The sequence below is a fragment of the Balaenoptera musculus genome, chromosome 3 (genome assembly GCF_009873245.2).
Source record: "Balaenoptera musculus isolate JJ_BM4_2016_0621 chromosome 3, mBalMus1.pri.v3, whole genome shotgun sequence".
NCBI classification, from domain to species: domain Eukaryota; kingdom Metazoa; phylum Chordata; class Mammalia; order Artiodactyla; family Balaenopteridae; genus Balaenoptera; species Balaenoptera musculus.
In genome coordinates this window covers 73979372-74003370 of record NC_045787.1, presented here as the reverse complement: position 1 = coordinate 74003370, position 23999 = coordinate 73979372, and positions in this window count along the sequence as shown.

Sequence of the window (23999 nt, the reverse complement as noted above, 5' to 3'; positions counted from 1 at the left end):
CCTCATATCCTCCTGCACAGTCACTAAGCCCTGTGAATTCTAACTCCTCCTTAACCCCTGTTTAACTCCCCTCTGCTCGTCTTCAGCCCCTTTGCTGCTATCTTAACTCAAGCCAACATTAGCTGTGCCTACATTTCTTTCATTGTCTGCGTATTTCCCAAGTTTCAGTCTAACCCCCTTCCATTCTATCATCCACCTTTATGTCACACAGATCTTTCTAAAATACAAATGACATCACATTACTTCTATTTCCAATTCCTCAGTGGTTCCTCATTGCCTACATGACTCTGTTCAGATTCCTTTACAGAGTAAACAAGGCCCTGTAGGATTTGACCTCCATCTCTTTTTCCAGTTTAGCTTCTGTTCCTACTACCCCCATATGTTGAGGGAGCCATTCATGTGGTATGGCCTACAAGTCCCTGAAAGTACCTGCCAATATATACTGTTGGGCCTTAGCAGTCACTATGTCCTCTGCTTGGAATAAATACTCTCCATCCCCATCACCTCCAGGGAGATCTCCCCCTTTATGTCCTCATTGGACTTAATTAATACATTGCATTCAAAGTACTTTTTTTTCCATGTCTGTCTTCTCTACCAGTTGATTGTATTTTAAAAGTTTTATCATTTTATCTTTCTCCTTTTAGTCTTTAATCCAGTTGAAACTCATTTCTGCGTACTGTGTGATATATAAAGATTCAACTTTGTTTTCTTCCCTATACGGATAAGCAAAAGTCTGGATAACGTTTATTGAAATGTTTCCTCACTGATCTACAATGCTACTGTTTCATAACTCAAGTTTCTATGCAGGTGTTTCCCTCTAGATTCTATATTCCATTCCTTTATTTTTCTTTATGTGCACTGATTCTACACTGTATTAATTAATGTAACTTTATAATATTTCTTGATGTCAGGCAGGGCAATTCACCCATCTTCTGCTTTGTCAGAAGGGAGACTTGGCAATTCTCAACCCTTGATCTTCCATACAAAGTTTAGAATCGGCTTGTTGAGCTTCACCAAAAACCTTTAGATATTTGATTAGAATTTCATTCAGTCTATAGATCAATTTGAGGAGAAATGACATCTTTATAATATTCAGTCATTCTATCCATGAACCTGGCATGTCTCTCAACTTTTTTAGGTATTCTTTGATGTTTTCCAATCAAGTTTTATAATTTTCTCTGTAAGAATATTGCAAACCTTAATTTATAATTAAGTTTGGGTTTTCTATATGCATCATCATATTGTCTGTGAATCATGGTAGTTTTCTTTCTTCCTTTCAAATCCTCTTTATTTATTTTTTTCCAAGACCTTTGATACACTGTTAGGTAGAAGTTTTCATAATGGGAAGCCTTGTCTTATTCTTCATGCTCTGGCTTCTGTTAAGATTTTCTTTGTCCTTGGTTTTCTATAATTTGAATACAATATGCCTAGGTGTTTTTGTTTGTTTGTTTTTGTTTTGTTATTAAAAAATAAACTGGCTTAGTGTTCTTTGAGCTTCTTGGTTCTGTGGTTTGTTGTCTGTCTGTCATTAATATGGAAAGTTCTTGGCCATCATCACTTCAAATATTTCTTCTGCTTCTTTCTCTCTTACTTCTTCCAGTATTTCAGTTACGTGTTTGTTACACCTTTTGAAGTTGTCCCACTGCTCTTGGATGTTCTGTTCTGTTGTTTCACTCTGTTTTCTCTTTGCATCTCAGTTTGAGAAGTTTCTATTGACCTGTTTTCCTCAGGTTTGCGAATTCTTTCCTCATGCATCTCAAGTCTACTGGTGTACCCATCAAAGGCATTCTTCGTTTCTTTTACTGTGTTTGAAATTTATAGCCTTTCCTTTTTATTTTTCCTTAAGGTTTCTATCTCTTTACTTACATTATCCATTTGAATTTCCATGTTGTTTACTTTAGAGCCTTTAACGTATTAATCTTAGTCGCTTAAAATCCCCTGTTTGATAATTCCAACAGCTGTGTCATACCTGAGTCTGGTTCTGATGATTGCTTTATCTTTTCAGATTGTGGTGGTGTGTGTATTGTTTTTTTTTTTGTTTCCGTTTTAGCATCCTTGTAATTTTTGTTGTTGTTGTTAGCAGGACATATTGTATCAGGTAATAGCAACTAATTTAATAGGCTTTTAGTGTGAGGATTTATGCTAATCTTGCTAGGAGTTGGGCTGTGTTTAATGTTTGTTGTAGCTATGACTCCAGAAGCTTCAAATTCCTCTAGCATCTTTCCTTTCTCTCCTGTCTTTGCTTTGGGGCTTCCCTAAGTACTGCTCCTCAGAGAGAGCCTATGTCTTGCAGCTCTCTTAGCTATAATCCACTATTATGATATTGAAGCCCTGTGGGTGTGGTGGTAGGGGTGAGGGAGGAGGAGCGTTCTGTAATCTGATGAATTTCAGTCTTTTTGTGAGCCTATGTCTAGTGGCTGTGGTCTTCACCATTGTTTCTGCCCCTCCTCCTGTGGTTTGAATTTATTTTGCTTGTCCCTTCCTGCCTTCCCCAGCTGTAGCATTTCAAATCTGTTTCCTTGAAGCCCTGTGCCCTGTTCACTATGGTTTTTATTTTTTCCCTTGAGTGAGACAGGAAGGCTGGAGGTGGCTGGAATGGGGAGAAATTCCTAACCCCTAGGATAAGGTTTCAAAATCCATGCTAAGGCAAAGTCCTTTGCCTTGCAGAGTAAGCCTCTTCAATGGAGATGTCTCTGAATATATTTCACAAGGACTACTCTTCCCCTCCCCTTGCCAGAACTACAAGGGACTCTTTCTCCAATTCTCAGATCCTCAAGGGAGAACCTGTTGGAGCTTCTGGAGGGAAAGCCCATGAAAATCTGCAGGGGGCATTTGAAGAGTGTGGTCCCTGGAGTTTCTTACTTTCATGGTAGTCCACACTCAGGCTTCAGTCAAAATTACCCTTTAACTGTTCCTATCAGTTTGCGGCTCTAGCAATTTCTGCTGCAATGAAGCAGGTTTTGGTTGCTGTGCCTTTCTGGATGTGCCTCCCTCCACATTTTGGGGGTGGCAATTTGTCTTGCAACTTCAGTTATCGGATAGAAACAAATTTTTTTTTTCATCTTCAGTTTGTCCAGCTTTTTCTTGCTGTAAAGTTGGGAGCGACAACTTCCAAGCTCCTTATATCTTGGAGCTGAAATCAACTTTTTATTCTTGATAGAAGCTGAATTGATGATAGTGTATTTGTATGCAGTGATTAATTAAGTTTACTAATACTTTATTTGGGATTTTTGAATCTATGTACATGAATGAGATTGGCCTGTAATTTTCCTTTCTCTTACTGTCCTTGTTTAGTTTTAGTAACAAGGTTTTATAAAAATCACATAATGTGAGTTGTTGTCTCTTCCGTGCTTTTTCCTATCCTCTGGAATTGTTCCCTGAAAGTTTTGTAGAAATTGCCTGTAAAATTGTCTGAGCCCATTTTTTTCTTTGTGGGAAGATTTTAAACTCAATGTCCTTTATGGTTAGAGTACTAGTACTTGGTTGTTAACATCTTCTTGAATATGTTTTGGTAAGTTACTGTTTTCTAGAAACTTGTTCATTTAGTCTAAGTCTTCAAATTTATGGGCATAAAATTATTTATTACATTTTCCTATTGGTGTATCTACTGTTTTCTTTTTCGGTATCTTGCTCCTGCAGAGTGGATCATAATTGGGCTGGAGATACTTTTTTTTAGGAAACTTCTCTGATAACCCAATATGTGACTAGGTCAGTGCTGGTTTTTAGAAAATCCAGTCAGGGTCATCTGTTACCAACTTTTAAGAATTACATCATCCTCCAAATGTCTTCTGTCATTCTTTGGCATATGTTGGGACTTGGCCTAGATTATGTCTATGTCTATAGATTTAAAATGTCTTTAATAATTGTTAACAATATCAAAAAGATATCTTAACATTTGATGAAGATCTCTGCAACCGATTTGGCTAGATTCTGTGTGCAGCTATCCAACTCAGAGGCTGCATTTAGACACAGCCTGTGAATCCAAAGCAACATGAGCAAAGTTCTAGTCACGCCATAGTTTGTGGCTGCCAAAACGTGGACACGGAAGCAGTTATTTTAAAACTTGATAAGCAACACAGCATTTTGGAGAATCGTAGAATAAAATGAGTACTTCTTGTTGCCCAGTTGGAAAAATATTTGCATGATTATTTACATCCTTAATATTGAATGCCCTTTATCTGGTCAGAGAATATATGTTTTGGGTAAGAATTCTCTTTAAAAGCATAATTTATATTTTAGGTAAGATAATTTTTTCAAGCAAGGTTTATGTTCTAGAGACTTTTCTATGTTTAGTACTTTATTCTGGTGGAATTTAGTAATCCTCTTAATCTTGTAATTTTGTTAAAAATGAGAATATATTTAATTTTTATTTTTAAAATATAATTTATATAAAAAATAAACTATGGATCAATTATATATTTAGATTCCTAGGTTCCTTTATATAATATTCTTGTATTACATTTTTGGGGGGTATAATTTATACACAAGTTAAACTGGGAAGTTGGAAACTTCTTCAGTGTTCATGTAATGTTTAATTTAAATTATTTCCAACCACGGCCCAAGTCTCATTCTGCTATGGACAATCTGTGTTTCTTGGTATATGTTCCAACATTTTATTTAACAAAATAGAAATAGAAGAACAAATATAAAGGCACCAAATGTGAAGTATAGCTAGAAGGCTTTGACAGACATAACAGCGAAGCTACTTCATCTTTGCAACATTTGATTCAGGGACATTGTAACTCAAAAGATTTCATCTTTGAGCAATTTAATTCTGTAATTTAAAGAACAACTCAGTACAACATAAAAAGGAGAAATGTCCAGCTCAATCCTCATGCACATAAATCCAAAAGTATGAAGTGACATGAGCTCTAGCAAATGCAGTCTTGATTTGATTCTGATCATTTCAGAACCTCTTCTTGACCCTCCAACCAACTTCCTCATTTAGTCAGATTCAAGGATATTAAGTCAGCTTGGAAAAAAATTAATAATGATTAAAAATATATACTACAGAGATAAAATATGATGTTGATATCTTGAGATCTTCAGGATAGACATTTATAAATGAAGTGAAATATGTAAAAAGCTAAAATTACCCTCCATTTAGTGATTAAAACAGAGACATTAAATATTAGAGAAAAACTGTTAGATTATAAAATAAACTATTTGCCTTGGTCAAATTTTCTTTTATTGTCTCTTTACATAGATTTCTTAGAAAACAAAAGAAAGCTGCTAATGGTTTATTGGAAAGTGCCATCTCAGTGAAGCAAGAGTGAGGGGAAAATATCAGGGAGGCAGGGAAGGAAAAGAACAAGTCCAATGTGATGCACTGTGGAACTGCAACAGAGGAAACAGATTGGGTTGTTAGATCACGTAGAATGACTCTGGAGAGGCTGTGTGGAACATTTCATCTCAGGAGAGTCTACTGCAGAGATCTGGGCATTTATCTGAGCTCTTTCCCATCTCTTGTATTGTATTGGTCTAAATCAAAGCAACTAAGTCCCGGAGACATCTGGATAGCTGCTGAAAAAGCTAGGGTTTCTCCTTGTCAGTTGGTGATGTCCGTGGACGTTCCCTTTGCTTTTCCATCAAGGAATGGCCTATACCTTTGCTAAGGTAGCTCCTAGCAGAAAGCAAGAAAGGTAGCAGAAGCCAGCGTTGGGGGAGGTAGTTGGAGGGAGAAGGCAGGATTTGGGATGGTGCTTAAATTGGTTTTGTTACTAGTACGTCTGTGAAAAGAGTGTGTGTGTGTGTGTGTGTGTGCACGCGCGCGTGCGCGCAAGTGACAAATTCAAAGTTATGCATGGGTATGATTTCCCAACAGGGGCCTATAAACGAGGGCTATGGGTAAGTGTAAAAGTGAAGGGCATGTTGTCACTGTACAGGTTGTTACAGAGCCTAAAAGGGGAACCCAAATCATATCGAAGCTGAGAATCCTTTAGATGTTTCCAAGGGAGTGAAGGAGACTTCAGTGTCGAAGTTTCTGTGTGGCACTGTTGGCATAAGCCTAGAAGGAGTGTAGCTGAGAGATGGTTCTACTGATATGAGGTCTTTGAGCATCCTTTTGAGAAGGTTGACCCGTGGCAGTAGCCTGAGAAGGTGTAGCCAAAGGAAAATTCAGACAAGTGTTGGGGCAGTCCCCACATCAGTCCCCAGGGTCTTAATGGACAGAAGTGTAGGACATATTTCCACTTAATCTATTTTCCATTCATTTCTAATGATTGGTTCCTTACATTCTTCATCACCTCATCTGTAGAAATTTAAGTCTTCTTAGAGCCTTAAAGAAACAGAAGAGATTCTTAAGGCCTCTCCGTCAGCAAGAACAAAGGCTCCATCAGGACTAACACAGAGAGGTGCCAGAGTATGGGGAGATCGGGAATAGCTAATAATCAGTGTAGTGTGATTAGAAAGGCAATCTGCTGATTGACCAAACTGAGAGTTTTTCTTTTTTCATCTACCTGGTTTCTGTCATGTAGACATATCTGATGCCAAGAATGCTATTTGGAAACAATGTTGTAAATGGAAGGACCCTTTGTATTCAGCACCCTACTCTTTTAAGGATGATTTTGGAAAATTTCTCAGATTTTACATCTGGATGTCTGCTTTCCACCTTAAGAAGATGTGACCAACCAGGTGGATGGTGAGACTAAGTTTAGTCATGAGAAAACAAGCCTTTTTGTATGCCATTTCTTAATTCTCTCTTCAGGCCTTCTTTATGTTTTTAGCATGTACTAGGTAATGACCAACCATAATTATCATCTAAAAATGCTTATTAATTGTTCATCTACAATATGTTGAGATTCTATTTTATCCTACTGAATTATAGATCTCCTTGTGGAAGCTAATTTAGAATAGAGTTTTGTTCCTGTGCCCACTGCTAAATTTAATGCAGTCTATTAAATAATAAAATTTAAATAAGACTTTTTCAATAGTCACACATTAAAATGTTTTAGTGAAAAAATTTGGGGGGTACACTTATTTGTATTGTTGCAAATATATTTTTTAAAAGTCAAGAAAAAGATATCTGTGGATGAATGTGGAGATGTTGTCATCAGTTTTCTCCATAACTGCAAGATGTAGAGTTTAGAAGTGCAAACCTGGATAATGTGAGTGAACCACCAGTTTTCGGAGGGAAACTTTCAAGCATTCTAGCATTACTGAATTACTGACATCATCATTTTGAAATTCAAAGAATACTTTGGGATTATGATGGTAATTATTTATAGAAATAACAGTAGTCCATAGGATGCATGGTGAAACTGAAAACTGCTCTCCTGTCCCTTTGCTCATTCAAACCTACTCTGAATAGATCTTCTCTGTCCTTTGGATGAAATATGGGGCAGGTCCCATGACTTTCCCAGTAACTCCCAGAAATCCAAAAGCCTTCTAGTCCCTTTAGTCATAAAACCAATTCTCTTTTCAAGTCTCACGTAATAGCAAAACTTTACACTTCCCATCAAATTAAATCTTCTGCCTTCCTCCAGCTTGGACCTGTTTAGGTTGGAAGTTTGCAGTGGCAGGCAGGTAGGGAGAACACCCTATGTTCTTATAGTTTATTTCTTCTCTCCCTACCCACCCCATTTGGCTGCCTCTGGTTCCTCCAGGGTAGTGAGGGGGATGGGAGAGAGGAAATGGGCAGGAAGTACCTTGGCCTGGCATTGCGGTTCTCTGGTCTTAGTGGTTGTTGGAGGCTGACTCTTGAGGGGGCACTTTTATGTGTCTCTTTGGGCACACCTGAGTAAACTTCCTGTGACTTGGGCAATGAGTCTTCCATTTTCTAGCTGACTACTTTGAATTTTCCCCTCAACCTCAGGGCATGCAGTAGTCCACCACCTTCACCCCTGAGAGAGTCATAACACCCTTTCATGAAGTCCTTTTGGACAAAATTGAAAATGTTTCCAGACTGGTTCTCTCCTTCATGGCCAACATCTGGTTTACGTAAAACACATGTCATTGCCTCTACTCCCTTGTTTGTTATCACAATTTACCTCCAGTGAAGTTTCCTTTGTCAGCTGCCATCAGCCACTTCAGCCAATTTCTCTCTTCTTTCACAGACTTTTTCTGTGTGATTCAATTACCAGTTCACTGGGTCCCTAAGCTCTAGGGGGAGACAGGCCAAGCAGCCTCCTTCCTGCCCCCCTAGGCAGTGGGAGGAAAATGCCATTGCACTTCAACACCTTTCTCTAAAGACGTTTTCTTTAATGGTCTTTTCAGTCTCAAACATTTTATACCCTCAGTGGGTGGGCTAAGGGTCACAAAAAATTGGCTTCAGCCACTTCTTTTTTGCAAATCAAAATGTATACTGCTTACAGGCATAAGTAGCACAACACTTCAGTCTGGAAACCAGGAATATCTGCAATCTATGTTTCCTGATTCATACCAGAGACTAGAAGAGAAATGGTCCACTTTTAACATTTTAGTATATAAAGTAGAACCAAGCTAAGAAACACATAATCATATTCAGATTTTCTGCTCATTATGTATAGATTTAGTAAAAATTGTGTTAAGAAGTACTAAAAGTCCATCAACAGAACAAAAACTGAACAGAGTGACCTAACACTGTATTTTGTATGTCCTACTGTATTAACAATTCAGGTTACATACTTAAAAATAATGTCTAATAATAAATAATGGCTAAATAAAAACTGGTTTTAAAATTAGTTCCATTTATTCGTGCATCAGCAAACATTTATCGAACTCTATTATGGACCAGGCACAATGCTAGAGAGGAAGACAAATATGAATGAGAGAATCCTTATCCTTGTGGAGTGGGGCTAGGCAGGGATACAGGGTGGGAGGAGAGGTGCCTGTGGGCATCCAGATGGAGAAAGGCTGTAGAGTTGAATCTATGAGTCTGGAAAGCAGAAGCAACACTTGGCCTAGAGTTATAGAGCTGGAATAACTGAATGATGATCCTTAAGAGGAAAAGCTAAAAAGCAACCAAATAAAATGTTTCCTTGCCTTTTCTTAGAATGACATACATAGGCAGGACCCAAGTGGAAATCAGGTTGGAATCTGCAGTGCATTTTCCTTGGAAATAACCATGGGTAGATTCTTAGGCCACTCGCAGCATAAAAACAACTCCATATAACTTTTTCTTTGTAATTTTTAGAATGAGAAAACTCATTTGAATTCTCATTTGGAATTCTAAAACTTATCTCCCCTTGCTTTGGCTGCAAAACTGGGACTGGTCATGGTTCATGAAAAGCCCATCTTCCTGTAGGAATTGGGTGAATTAGATACACCTGGGAATTGGTAAGTTATTAAATATCAGCATTTGTATGGGAGAAGGTATCTCTTGGTGTCAGTCTCTTTCCAGTTCTTAGTTGAGGGAAATGGAGTTGCATCCTGGAAAGAGCAGAACAGCCAGGGCTGGTGGAGTGGTGTGGGCCGTGTACATGGGGTACTTGTGTGTTGTGGACTGTCTGTTTACGTTCTTGTTTCCCAAAACCCTCTGAGAATTTTTGAAATGAATGGGTTTTCTCCACAAATGAACATATACAGACTTTACATAAACTTTCAAAGGGCTCCTGGACCTCTTGAAGCCCATCTATAGACCTCCTTTTGCATACCATAAAAATAAAATAATATGTTCTCATAAAAGGAAGCTTATATAACTACATCCAAAAGAAAAGTATACTAGAATTATAAAGGATAAAATTTTAAATGTATATTTGTCTATGACATAGAGATAAAAGCATGGAAAAAGGAGTAGCTTCCAGAAAAAGAGCTAGAGGGAAAAGATAGGTCCGTACAAGGTCAATGTATCAATTTAAAAAATACTGTAGAGAGAAATAAATTCATTTGTCAATGAAGGAGGAAAAATGAAATACCTCCTTTAAAAATTTTTTCTCCAACAAGAAAGATAAGCAAAAAGAAGTTAGTCAACTAGGAAGTACTAGAGATATAACAAGAATAGCCATTTCCCATGAGAGAATAAGGAAATTATTTTTTAAAAATTTAAGAACTCTAAATCAATAGGTCTGAATAATGAAATTAAGAGAATGGGCTATTATTCTTATAGAAACACCAATAATTATTTTTGAAAGTGAGCTTTAGAGGCCAGTGATTGAGATTTATGCAAAATAATTATATTTTATATTGATAAATATGTACATACCATTTTTATATTCTCCAACAGCTTAATCTTTCATTTAATAGTGCTTCCTCCTAGAAAACCTTATAAGATATTATTGTCATTGATAATGAAAATACTTACACCCTGGCATACTGAGCATATTTTTTCTTCTGTTTAGCCCTAATGAGTATGGAAGGCATTAAGTAGCACTGGAAATAGTCTCTTGAAGGGTTACTGCCTGGATGTGGATTTAAAGACATTAGACATATTCAGAAGGAACACTAAAGTGTGATCAAATTGGATGAGAAACAAAACCAAGTGTACCTATCATGTCTGGAAGATAATTTCAATAAATTGAAATACAAATATTTATTAAAACATAAGTGTAACATTGAAATCTTGGGACCTGGAGGGGAAATTTGACAGGCGCTTATATTGTAAGTAATTCATCCCATTGGTGTGGATGATTTCAGGATCTGTACACTTTAGGGAGATGTTTCCATACTAAACATTGGAGGGGGGTGTAGTATCTGGAAGGGAATTGGTAGTAGTTTCTACCAACGAAGATTCCCAGATGTAGATAGATGATGCAGTCCATGAGGAAGCATATTGCAAAGGAGACAATGACAGGACTGATCTTAAGTGGGAATAAACTGATAGTGAGTCTGATATCTATCAATATTTTGCCTATGAAATGGACAGAATGAACAAATGTGTTTCTAGTCTGATATGAACTAAAAGATTAGTCACACTTCTGAAAATTCCTAAATACTAGAATTTGGTGTTTAAAGCAACATATCTTGGTATTTGTCAAACAAGATGGGATAGATTATGAATGTTTATCTCTAACACCAACTGTCCAAACTGAAACTAGAAACATCTGTCAAATGATTTTCATCCTACTTTTTTATGCTATTTTTTTCTGTTTTAGTTTTTTCTAAACATGACGTGACAGAATGTCAATAAGAAAATACTTGATATAGCACCAGGAGCATTGGACTTCTTGAAGTTGCTGTAGGGCTTGGAATCAATGATTTTGGGGTTCAGATATTATGACTGGGGAGTTCCAGTAATCTATCTCTAAACACTCTAAACTGACTTCATAATTTTTTTTTTGTGGTTGTGATGAATGAATTTTATCAAATTGACCTTGAAATATATACTTACTAAGCAAATTATTACACCTGACAGTACTTGGTAAATTGAAGTATCTCTTCTGTTTAATCTTAAGCCCATCCATTAAATTAGAAATAATGACCACCAACACCTTGGAAAAACGTGTTTCATAATCAATTTATATTTAACATAAAATGCTTATTGAACATATTAAATTAAAAATAACATAAAATTGAACATACTGGTTTTTAAAAATCTTGGCATGTTAAGTAGGCTTTTGTTGAGTTTAAAAACATGCAATGATTTGATAGACTGTTTCAAGTTTTTCTTAAACAGAAGCATTACTTAACCAAGTTTCACCAGAATAACTCTAATCCATGTAATATTGAGAGAACCATTCAGCTTAAATTGAAATACTACTTGTCAAATATAAAAAATGAACAACGTCCAATATATACTTACTGGCAAATACTTTCGTTTTGCTTCTCCTGTAGTGAAATATAGAATCGCAACCAACCTGTACAAAATTCCAGAAAAAGCACAAAGCAAAATGTAGTTCTTCAGAGGGAACATGGGACCCAGATTGCCCATGGCATGGTGGTAATCTCACCTCTCTTTTGCTCTGGTGTTTCCAGCCAGTGATTGTTCCAGTGGAGCCTTAAAAATACGGTATCTGTGGAGACTTAGAGTTGTAGAAACAGTCAAATATTAATATCAATAGAAGATTTTGCAAGTCAGTCTTGGACCCACTGATGTGAACGGCAACTTTTGAGCTCTAGTCTGACTTGTTGCTGACTCTGATCCTTCAATAATTAAAATGGGAACTTTCAGACCTTCTTGCAGTTAAGCATCTACATACTTTCCTGCATGTATTTATCAACTGTTATGAACGCCCTTCAAAGCAAATGTTCTTCCTCTTATAGCTGTGAGTGTTTTTTCTTCTTTAAGAAGAGAAAGATCACTGAGCAAGACTGTAAAGAAATTAAATTCTTTTCATGGAGTTATTTTTGTACCTTAGGAGTAATGGGAGGTGGTTAATTCTGAACATTTATCTGAAACTTTACACCGGCTTTGCCCTGGGAGAGTTTGCAAATCTTCTTTCCTGCCATTGGGTCTGACTGAGGAACTTCCATTTGCAGAACCATATGTGCAGTAACCAGTCCTTGGGGTCACCCTGGCAACCACACAGTGCCCTCATTCCAAGCCACACTGGTGCTTCGCCAAAAGAGGGACAAAATGGAGGAGCCTAATGTGATGCTGAGAAGGGGAAAAGGAAATGAGAGAAAATTTTGAAATCAAGTGAGCTGATTTCATATTCCTCCAGAAAGACTTTTGTTAACACAAAGATCATCTAATCAGAAATGGAATTGTTGTTCACTATTCCAGAAATAGAATTGTACAATGCAGCTCTGTGGTGGTTTGTAATGAGAGGTAAAATTTAGGTAGGCAAATATAAAAGGTTCAGAGTAAACAGTATATCCAGCATAGGAATCCAAACTCTACTTGCTTTACAGGATTTGTTGTCCAGGAGTAGCAAGAGTGATTTAGCTCATGAAAGCACGGTGTAAAATGCCTTAAGAAAGAGTTCTCAGTTTTGCATGCCCCTCCCATGACACTTGATTCTGTCTTGATATGTGTTTCTCTTCTCTTTCTTTTTCTTACATGGAATGTGGAACAAAAAATACCTGAAGGACAGCACTTAGAACCTGAAGAGAAAAATCTTAAAACATATACAAAAATAAAAATAATTTTCTTTTTCTTTGATTGTGATAGGAACAAAGGGGAAATATATCTTGGCTGAGAAAATACAGTTTTACCTTTCACTTTGGCATTTTGCTTGTTAATGCAAAATAGCACCCCTAGGAGACCCTAGTTCCTAATGCAGAGGTCTATTAATTACTGAGCAGGAGCCATTCTTTCATTCCAAGGATGAGATTGTTGGTATTCCTGATTTTACACAGAGAAGGACATCTTTTGTAGACTCTGAAAGATCCCTTGGATCGAAAGGAAAAACACAAGAAACGATGGGAGTCTAGGGACTTCCCTGGTGGTGCAGTGGTTGAGAATCTGCCTGCCGATGCAAGGGACACGGGTTCTAGCCCTGGTCCAAGAAGATCCCACATGCCGAGGAGCAGCTAAGCCTGTGCGCCACAACTACTGAACCTGCATGCTGCAAATACTGAAGCCCGCACGCCTAGAACCCGTGCTCCGCAACAAGAGAAGCCCCCACTCACCGCAACTAGAGGAAGCCCGCGTGCAGCAACGAAGACCCAATGCAGCCAAAAATAAATAAATTTATTTTAAAAAAAAGAAAAAGAAACTATGGGAGTCTATGAGTCTAGTCAAAAAGCAGTCTAAAAATTTCTGTCAGCATTAAAGTAGAGTTCAAGGCATATAAGCAGTCAGAGTTAGAGTTGTCGGTCACATGTTTGTTTTAAAAGAGAATAACCTAAAATATTTGTGCCTACCCAGATGTAAGCTCTGCATCTTTGCATTACCAAAAAGGCCAGCAGTATTCTGTCAACGGGATATTTGAAAACACATGGGACTGGTTGCAATGTTTATTCATACTTAAAGCTGAACTGATATTGCTGGTAATGTTAATGATAACAAACTGAGTTTGAAAAAGGTTGTCTTTCAGTGACTTTTGTTCTGGTTGAAATGCCAGGAAGAGGTAAAAAGTTTTTTTCTGCATGAAATTATGATGTACCCTCTACAAATTAAGGTTTGTGTGTCTATGTGTGTTGGAACTGGAGTTGTGTCCCTACCAACTCTAATAGCATCTTCTTACTCTGATCTTGTCCCCTGACTTTCAGTATCTGGGTAGGACAAAAGAAGGATTTGGAAAGATGAAGGGAAAAGGACAGGAAAGGGAAAAGTTTGGGTAGAGGGTAGAAGTAAGGCAGTGGGATGAAGCCTCCCCATGCCTCCACGACCTCTTTCTCACTCCCCATCACCCACCACATCAAACAATAATGGTCAGAATGGAAGAGGCAGGAAAAAGAAAGAAAAAACCCAAAGCCAGAAAGGGAACACAGAATATTGTGTGGCTTATCTGTATTAGGAATGACCTGAATTTTGGTTCCTGTACAAGTCAGAAAAGCTCCTATAAGCCACAGTTCTTTACATAAAGTTCCTTGGCGGTTGCCACTGCAAATCTTCTGGTCTTTTCCTGTCTCTAAGAAACAATACTATAAATGCAACTGCTGTCAATCATGGAAGGCTGCCTCAAGGTTATACCAGGTCAGATCTGGAAACCCCAGGATCAGTGAGTGAGGTCTTGACGGCAGGGTGGGTGGCAAATATGAATGGAGAGAGCTTGAAATTTACAAGCTGCTGTCACAGGAAGATTAGGGCTAAAAGAAGGCATAAGTTTGAAACGGAGTGAAGGAAGATCAGGAAGCAGAAGACTAAAGGAAAAATGTGTTGTTTTATTAAAGGTTCATGAATTTAAACACTCAGCTAAAAGAGGTTTAACTTTATAGTAAGCATAGTTGTTCTCTATAACATGGCCAAATAATATTCCACCTTCCTGTAGAATTTCTCCTTTATCCCATGCAACTTGCCTGTTTCACGACATCCCTGTGATTTCTCTGAGTTGCAGTTTCTAGTCCATCTCAAATGTTTCCCACTTTGCTGTTTGGAATTAAATTTCCTGTTTATCACAACAGATTGGATATTATTTAAAAGGATGGCAGTTCAGTCAGGTAAACATATACTTTTGACAGGCAAAAATGAATTAGGCTGAACATAAAAGTAGAAGAAAAAGAGAGGTCAGCCACATCTTTTAGCTTTCTGTTTTCCCACATCCCTTCCTGCTCAGAATGTTCCAGAAGATCATCATAAAGTATTGAAAATGTTTGTCTCATACCCATCTCCAAGTTTTTAACATATTTTGACAAGTCAATAAGTTTACGCTGAACTCTCTTGATTTACTTTTACCTGAATACGAGGATGATTTTTTTTTGCCCTGTAACTTACAAAATACAAACACTACCTATTTTTTCAAATAGTGAATTATATTTCTAGTAATTAAAAGAAGAGGTATTTATCTTCTCTCTTCCTTCTCCATGAAACGGTCATCAGGGTTATTCAATGGCAGTTGAGAATGCGGGTGTGTAATTGACGCAGTTTGATATTTCTATTTTTAGTGTAGAATACACCTCAACGGAATGTCTTAATGTTCAGTAACTTAATGGCAGAATTATCGACCAGATTCTTCCCCATCCAGCTACTACAGTACCCCCATTTTTTAGAAGATTCGAAAGCATTAAAGATTCAATTTATGCAGCTAAACCTAACCAGTCATCCTTTGGGACTGAAACAGATAGAATAACATTGATAATAGAATGAAAAAGTCTAAAATCTATATAAAACATCATTAATATTTTTTCTTTAGTCTCATATGGATAACATTATAATCAATCTATTTGAAATATGCAACAGATCATTTCTCTCAAGTTATTGAAATTAATGGGACTATGAAAATAGAAAGTCTAGAACTGATATTATGATTTTTTTCAGTTTACTGAATGAATGTCAGTGACAACATAAGAGTTAAAGTCCTTATTAACAAAGCCTGAGGTATCACACGCTAAGGAAACAGAAACCTCTTCCTAGAGCCAAATAGTCCCTTGAGTTGGCCCACAAATGTAACTCATAAGATATCTTAATAAAGTATCTTAGGCCTGTGGATTCCCGTGAATTATGTGCATGAGAAAGCTTCTTTACTGGAATGGAAGAAAATTATAGCCTGTTGTGATGCTTCCCACAAAAAAAGTCTCACAGATCCTTCCCCTGGACTCTCATCCTTGTGCTTCTGTGACGACACATGCTGTGACTTCCAGCTGGGCTTCTGGCGGTAGCTTCTCAGCTGCATTTGTGAACTTCCCCGTCTCTCCATGGCCCTTAAATGATGACGCTACCTGGCTTCTGCTTTAGGTCCTCTTCTCTCACCATACCCACTCTCCTTGGGTCTCTTCACTTACAACTTGGGTTACCATATACAGACCAATAATTCCCAGATCAGTATCTCTAACCCAGCTCTCACCCCCGACATTCTGATCTGAAGATCTACTGGACCTTCTGCTTGGCTCTCCTAGGGCCACTCAGAATCGGCAAGCTCATGAGCTTCAGTGCCTCCACTCTGCCCAGTTTGTGTTCTCTCTTCTCGAGTGGCACCATTGATCATCCTGTGGCCAAGGCAGAGAGCACACTCATCTCAATTCTGCCTTCTGTCACAGGGCCTGCAGCCAACTGACCACCAGTTTCTATCAGTTCTCCCTCTTAAACATTTCTTTGCTCTGTCCATCCATCGTCACCACTCCTTATTTAGGCTACTGTTACCTTTCTCGTGGATTAGTGCAAAAATGTCCTAATGGATCTTCCTGCCCCGTGTCTTGCTTCCCTTCAATCCATTTTTCAAATCACCCTTAGAGTGATTTTCTAAAGTGTGAATCTGGCCTTATCATTTCCCTGTTGAAACTCTTTCATGGCTCCCTGACCAATCTATTTGAAATATGCAACAGATCATTTCTCTCATGTTATTGAAATTAAATGGGACCATGAAAATACAAAGTCTAGAGTAGGTTAAGTCCAGTCTCCTTAATGAGGTTTACATGGCCCTTCACAATCTGACCCCTGACTGCTTCTCCAGTCTCCTCTCTCCTCCTCCCCCCTAATACATGAGTGCTCTTTGCTGAGCTTTATGGAACTTCTAATTTCAAATTCTCAAAGGGAATATGCTTCTCTCTGCCCTCTGTATATTTGCTCGTGTGATTCCCTTTTCTCCTCTTCAGGAAGGGTATGTGTGTTGTAGTAGAGGCTCTGAAGTAAGACTGCCTCGGTTGGAATCCTGGCTCCTCATTTCCTAGTCTTTAACTTTCCTGGATGATTATGATGTTAGTAACAGTATCTACTTTTCAGGGTTATTACGAAGATTAAGTGAGTGGGACTTAGAATGAGGCCTGGGCTCTAGTGAACACTCAATAAATATTATTGGCCATGACTATTATTTCTCACCTGATACCATTTTCCTAAGAATCCTTGCTCCTGAACCTCTGCATCTGATTAAGTGTCCCTTTTATGCTTTTCCATAGCACCCTGCATGTACCCTTGTGGTGGCAGGTATCACACTATATGGTAACTGCTTCTCTATTTGTCTCTCTTTCCTGATTAGCTATACATTTCTTAAGGTCAGAGTTTTATTTTGCTCACTCTTGCTTCTCTGGGATCTAGAAAATGTATCTGGCTCATAACAAGTGCTCAATAAATATATCCTGAAAGAATGCAGGTCATTTGTAATCACCACAGGCAACTCAATTTCTATATATAGTCTTTGCTTTTCAAGAACTAAGATTTCAGGAAAAAGAGGAGATTCAATGTCGCTGTATTTTACATGTTCTATCATGACAGTGTATTTTAAGAAAGTACTGGGTTGGCCAAAAAGTTTTTTTCGGGTTTCCACAGCAAAACCCAAATGAACTTTTTGGCCAACCCAATATTTACCTGGGATGTCATTTTGAACTGAGGAGATGTATAACTAGTTAGACTTTTCCCCTGTAAACAAGAAAAATCAATAAGGAGACGATTATAAATAGCTCCCATAGTATAATCAAAGTCTGTCTGAGGTAACTGCGATGTGACCAGTACCATCAAGGGTTTCTACCCCTCTATAGGTCTTAATAGACAAGAGAAACGGAAAGAGAAAAAGAGAATGCACTTCTTAAAATATGAGAGCATATGAAGGCCCTGGGCTTAAAAAGGAGCAAAGAGTTGGTTATATTTTTTCCGACAGTTTTTGGCTATCATGAATAAAACAGCTATGAACATTCAAGTACAATTGTTTGAATGGGCATATGTTTTCACTTCTCTTACCTTAGGGTGGGATTGCTGAGTTGTAGGTACATATTTTAACCCTATAGTGAACTGTTGAACTATTTTCCAAAGAGGCACCATTTTGCACTCCTATCAGCAATATGTAAGAGTTTCAGTTGCTCTACCTTGTCTGCAGAACTTGGTATTGTTGGTCATTTTTAGCCATTCTAGTGGGGAAGTAGTTGTTTCTCATGTGGTTTTAATTTGCATTTTCATGATGTTGAAAACATTTTCACATGCTTGTTGGCCATTTGTACATCTTCTTTTGTGAAGTGTCTGTCCAAATTTTTTGTCTATTTTAAATTGGGTTGTTTGTCTTATTATTGAGTTGTAAGAATTATTTATGTACTCTGGATACAAATACTTTCTCAGACATGTGTTTTGTGAATATTTTCCCCTAGTCAGCAGCTTTGCCTTTCCATTTTCTTCATTTTGAACTCATTTTGATGAATTTTTAATTTTGATGAATTCTAGTTTAGTAATTTTTTTCTTTTATGGTTATTGATTTTTGTGTCCATTGGAGAAATCATTGCCTATCCCAAAGCTGTGAAGTTTCCTCCTATTTTAGAAATTTTGAAGCATGTATTTTATAACAGGCATTTGATCTGGAGCAGAGTCATTTAAACTAATAAATAACCAAAGTAATAGCCAGACATAGAATTATGGTTAGTGGTTATAAGCTGAAGATAGTGATTTGAACAGTTTCAGTATTGGAAACAGACATCTCTCAAATCAGCATATCACCTTTACAAAATGAAATTCCTAGCCTGTCATAGAACAGTGAGGGCCATCACTGGAGGTGAACCTGTGAACGTTGCACATGTGCATGGCAGAGGGCAAAATGAGAATAGAGACAAACCAAGACTGAAATCAAGGCAGCTATGACACAAATCTGACTAAGGGTTCTGCTAATATGGGAGTGACAAGGGATAGTTAAAAGCAAATGTATATTGTTTATAAGTTGCATATATATTTATGTGGAAGTTAACAATAAGTTGTATATATTTCATTCCAAAAACATTAGTCATTGCTGTTTTCCTAATGAAAATTCTTCAGTGATTTAGTCACTCAAGGCTTGAAGTAGGGATACCTGAATTGAGAATACCAATCAAAATTCTAACACTTATAAACAATAGCTTGTGCAGCCCTTTACAGAGGGACATAAAGGGCTTTATTTGCTTCTAACATGGAACTTAGAGTAGATAACTTTGAAAGCAGAGGGCAAATCATGATATTTCTTTGCCATCCAGGGTTCTGATGAAGTGAATAAAAGAAGAACCCCTTTTGTCCATTTGAGAGCTAAGCTTGAACTGAACATTTCTTTACCTTCTGAAATGTTCAGTTAAGTGCTTTTACACTTCAATTTTCCAGCCTGGACCAAGACCAGAAATGCCAAAGTGATATGAGAAAGGCTGTTCTTGCTGTTTTTCTGGCTGGGATTGGAACAGAAAGTGCCAGCAATCTTGCAAGAAGCCTGTTCTCGAAAGATCTGCAACCCAGTTTGCAGAATCAAGGGGTTTGGATAGTTCAGATGAGTTTGGCAGGGTGTCCTGGTGTGCTCATCTGAATCACACCCTGCAGAAAGCATTTTGTCTTGTCAAAGTCAACCACAAAATACTTTGTGTACTTCTTCAGACATCTTAACCATCATGTGTGCCCATCCAGATAAACCACTAAAGGCTAACTGCACTCTGCCAAAATGAAATGTCTGAGTGTGATCCCTATGACTAGGTTTCAGATTTCAACCTGAAATAATAAAAATGGTAATCACAGTGATAATTTTATAGAATGTTTATAGAATTGGCTCCAAAGTGCATCAGAGTCTTTAAACTACAGAAGACATTAGAGATAGTTTAGCCTAACCCCTCATTTTATACTTTAGAAATTTAAGGCTCAGAGAGGTGAGGTTATTTGCCCAATTTCATGTAGCAAGTTAGAGGCAGAGTCCAGCCTGGAAAATAGGATCCCTTCTTCCCTACAGCACATCATGATGTAGGCTGAGTGATTTGCTCTTTATCATGTTATGAGCCCCCCAAAGAAGAAAAGTAGCTATACAGTTACTATGTGGTTAGAGTATGGCAAGTAAAAGGAAATTCCTTGTATGTGCTGAAATGGAAGACCACCATTTCAGTATCAGGGCTGGAGTGCCAAACAATATATTCAGATCTATTAAAACCCCTCACTGAAATGCTGGTATACGCCCTTTTTTTTTTTTTTTTTTGGTAACATTACATGCTAGGAGTTTTTCTTTCTAAAAAACCTTTTACTGTTAGAAAAATCTCGGCAAGGAAGGAAATTATTGCTTTGAGGACCTAAGCTGGGAATTCTCATTCAGACATATCTATTCAAGAATCAGCAGTGGAAGCAACTGTTGCTCGTAAACATCCTACCTGGACTTTGGTAGGCACAGGGCAGCCTGGCTGAAGACAGAAGTGTGGAAGCAAACACTGCGGGTGGGCCCAGAGAGAGGACCAGTGTCAGTATCCCAGAGTGACAATCCTGGCCCAAGTGGAGCCAAGTGACCTCAGTGGCAGGCAGATTTGCCTGTTCATTTCCTGCGTCCACAAAACAGTGCAATGGTTGTTCTGTAGTTGTTTCTGTTCCCAGAAACAGTGGAAGCCTGCTCACTTACAGATCTACAAAGTGGTAGATAGCTGCCTGTTGTCAAAACCCTTCACTCTTCCCTTGTGAAATACCCATGTCTTGTTTGTTTTTTTCCCCATTCCTACAGCCACGGTTTTACTATTATAATTTTTCTTTTGGCTGTGTCGGGTCTTAGTTGCGGCACGTGGGATCTTCATTGAGGCACACGGGATCTTTTTTGTTGCAGTGCGTGGGCTCTTTTTTGCGGCACGTGGGCTTCTCTCTAGTTGCGGCGTGTGGGTTTTCTCTCTCCAGTTGTGGTGCACGGGCTCCAGGGCGCATGGGCTCTGTAGTTTGTGGCACATGGGCTCTATAGTTGCGGCGCGCGAGCTCAGTAGCTGTGGCACGTGGGCCTAGTTGCCCCGCAGCATGTGGGATCTTAGTCCCCAGACCAGGGATCACACCCACGTCCCCTGCACTGGAAGGCAGACTCTTTACCACTGGAGTACCGGGGAGGTCCCTACTATTGTAATTTTTTTTAACAGGCTCTGCTTAGCTGAGATTTGGTTCAAGATAGTGTTTTACATATAAATAGCATTTGGCAATATAATTTTTGACTTAGTTTCCTCATTGGTTAATTGGGTTTGTTCTCTCTAACCTCTAGGTCCCCTCCATCTCTAACATACTAGAATTCCATGAGTCAGGGCCCTCTGTTGCGTACCTCCTGTTTCTCAGTCGGTAGCCAACCAGCCACCCTGTATTCCATATCATGGGTATTTGTGTAACAACAATGTTACGGGAACCTGGCATGAATGAATATAAATACATCTCCAACATGACTGCATCATATCATCTTAACAAGTAGGGAAAGTATTTCTCTACACATAGCACATGCACTACAGAGTCTCTATGATATCAAACACTTTAAAGTTATAATGAGATCTGTGCTGACACAGACATGAAGAACTTTGGCGACCACTGTAAGTGGAGCCTCAACCCTGCCAGCACATCTATTCTCTACCACCAGGCTAAATACCCACCTGCTAGTGTAACATAAAGGACCCTGTGCTATTCAACTTATTCTTAAAGCATTTAAATAAAAGTTCGATCCCTTATAACCATTGGTTTGGTTAATATAGGCACAATGACTTTTTTAGAATACAGTGGGAAGACATGATATTCCTAAGATGATAATAGTACACTTGATTTTACTCATTTTATTTACTATCATTGGTTTTATTTAGCAGATGTCACAATATAAGCAATTTCTACTAATGGGAGCATTGAACGGTTTGAAACTGGGCTTTCAAGTGAAGCAGCTGGTTCAGAAATGATATTTATGTAATGTACATCCTCTGCAATAACAAATCAAATCCAAAATACACATTTTTCACAATGTAAGATCTTACCTCATTCTCTTCTCTTTAAATAGCTATCCATTTTACTATAGAGTTTAAGAAAAAATGAATGTTAAGCATTAGGTCTTATTATAAAACAGAGTATATATTAGAAACCTATGAGCCCACTTATATGAGGAATCCAAAATTGTCATACTCATAGAGGCAGAGAGTAGAATGGTTGTTACCAATTGCTGGGGGGTGGGGATGGGGAGGTGTTGGCCAAAGGGTATAAAGTTTCAGTTATGTAAAATGTGAGTCCTAGAGATCTGTACAGTAGAGTGCATATAGTTATCAATGCTGCTCTGCATATATAAAAATTTGCTAAGAGGGCAGATCTTAGATTAAGTGTTCTTATCACACACAGAAAAGAAAATAGAGAGGGCAGGAGGAAACTTTTGGAGGTGATGGAAAAGTTTATGGCATAGATTGTGGTGATAGTTTAACAGATGTATACTTATCTCCAAACTCATCAAGTTGTATACCTTAAATAAGTATACTTTTGTATGTTAAAAAAAGAAAAAGAAAGATAGAAAGAGAAAGAAAGAAAGAAAAAAAGAAAGAAAGAAAGAAAAAGAAACCTATGAGGCTAAATAGGAGCTAACTCCCTGTTGGATCAACAAAGCAAAGACTCCTCAATAATCCTGAGCATTTTTAGAGTGGGGTCTGTGTGTCAGAGACAGCAGGAGCAGTGAGAATCTGTGGAAACCAGGTGGTTGCCACCAGCAGGTTTCCAGGCAAAAGTCAAACAGGCTTTTTCTGAGTCATCCTCTCACCTCCCTTTTTTTACCCCTTTCTCTCTCCAAGTCCCACCCGGTCCCCTCTCTCCTCTGGCTCCTGGGCTGTCTGCCCCATGCTACTTTCACATAATCCTTCCCTTTCTACATGCTTAGATATCTGCCCCCCTCACCCCCCTTCTTTTTCCTCCAGTTGAAAATACCCATCTCTCAGTAAATATAGATTATTCTGTAAGAGATTATTAGATTAAATAAGGCATACTGAGTTTCAAGATACTTGTAATGATATATACCCTGAATCTGTACTTTTAAAAAAAGCAGACTATTAAACCAAACAAGTGTAAAATTAATATGGGCATGTTTCTAAGTAGGAAAAGACTTCCTGGTATTTTCTACTACTGTGATATCCATGTATTTCCAATAAATTAAAAAAAATTAGTGGTCAGTAAGCAATCACTTTACTCTTAAAACTTTGCAGAATCTCTTTCCTGTCCCTACAAACACCCAGTGAGGGTGGAGGGTTGTGCCTTCAAATGCTAGGAGCTGACCAAATCAGGTAAATAAGACTGAAATACACTAATTATTCTTAATTCTAGTTGTATTTAATGCTTATTTAATTTTAAAAATAAGTAATAGATTCACATGGTTTAAAAATTTAACAATAGTGAAAATGAACACAATAAAAATTTCCTTCTCATCAGTCCCCTGTCTGCTGGTTTCCAACCCTTCACCAAAACAGATGACCTCTGTTATTAGTTTCTTGTGTAGATTTCCAGATATATAAAAAATGTTTATATAAGCAAATGCTAACATATTCCTTTCCCTACTTTTAAAACAAATGTAGCATACTGTACACACTTTGGGTTTCTCCGCTCACTTAACAAAATATCTTATGTATCTTTACATATTAGTGCTATAGAACTTCACCATTCTTAAATTTTTTTATTATGGCTGAACAGTATCTCATTATTTGCATATGCCATGATTTACTTAAACAGTTCCCTACTGACAAACTTTTAGATTGTTCCAATCTTTTGCTATTACAAGAACTGCTGCAGTAAATAACCCTGCACATTCATGATTTTGCCCATGTGTGAATATATCTGTAGAATAAACTCCTAGAGTTGGAACTGCTGAGTCAAAGAGTATATGCATTTGTAATTTCAATAAATATTGCCAAATTGCCTTCCAGAATGATTATACCTATTTACA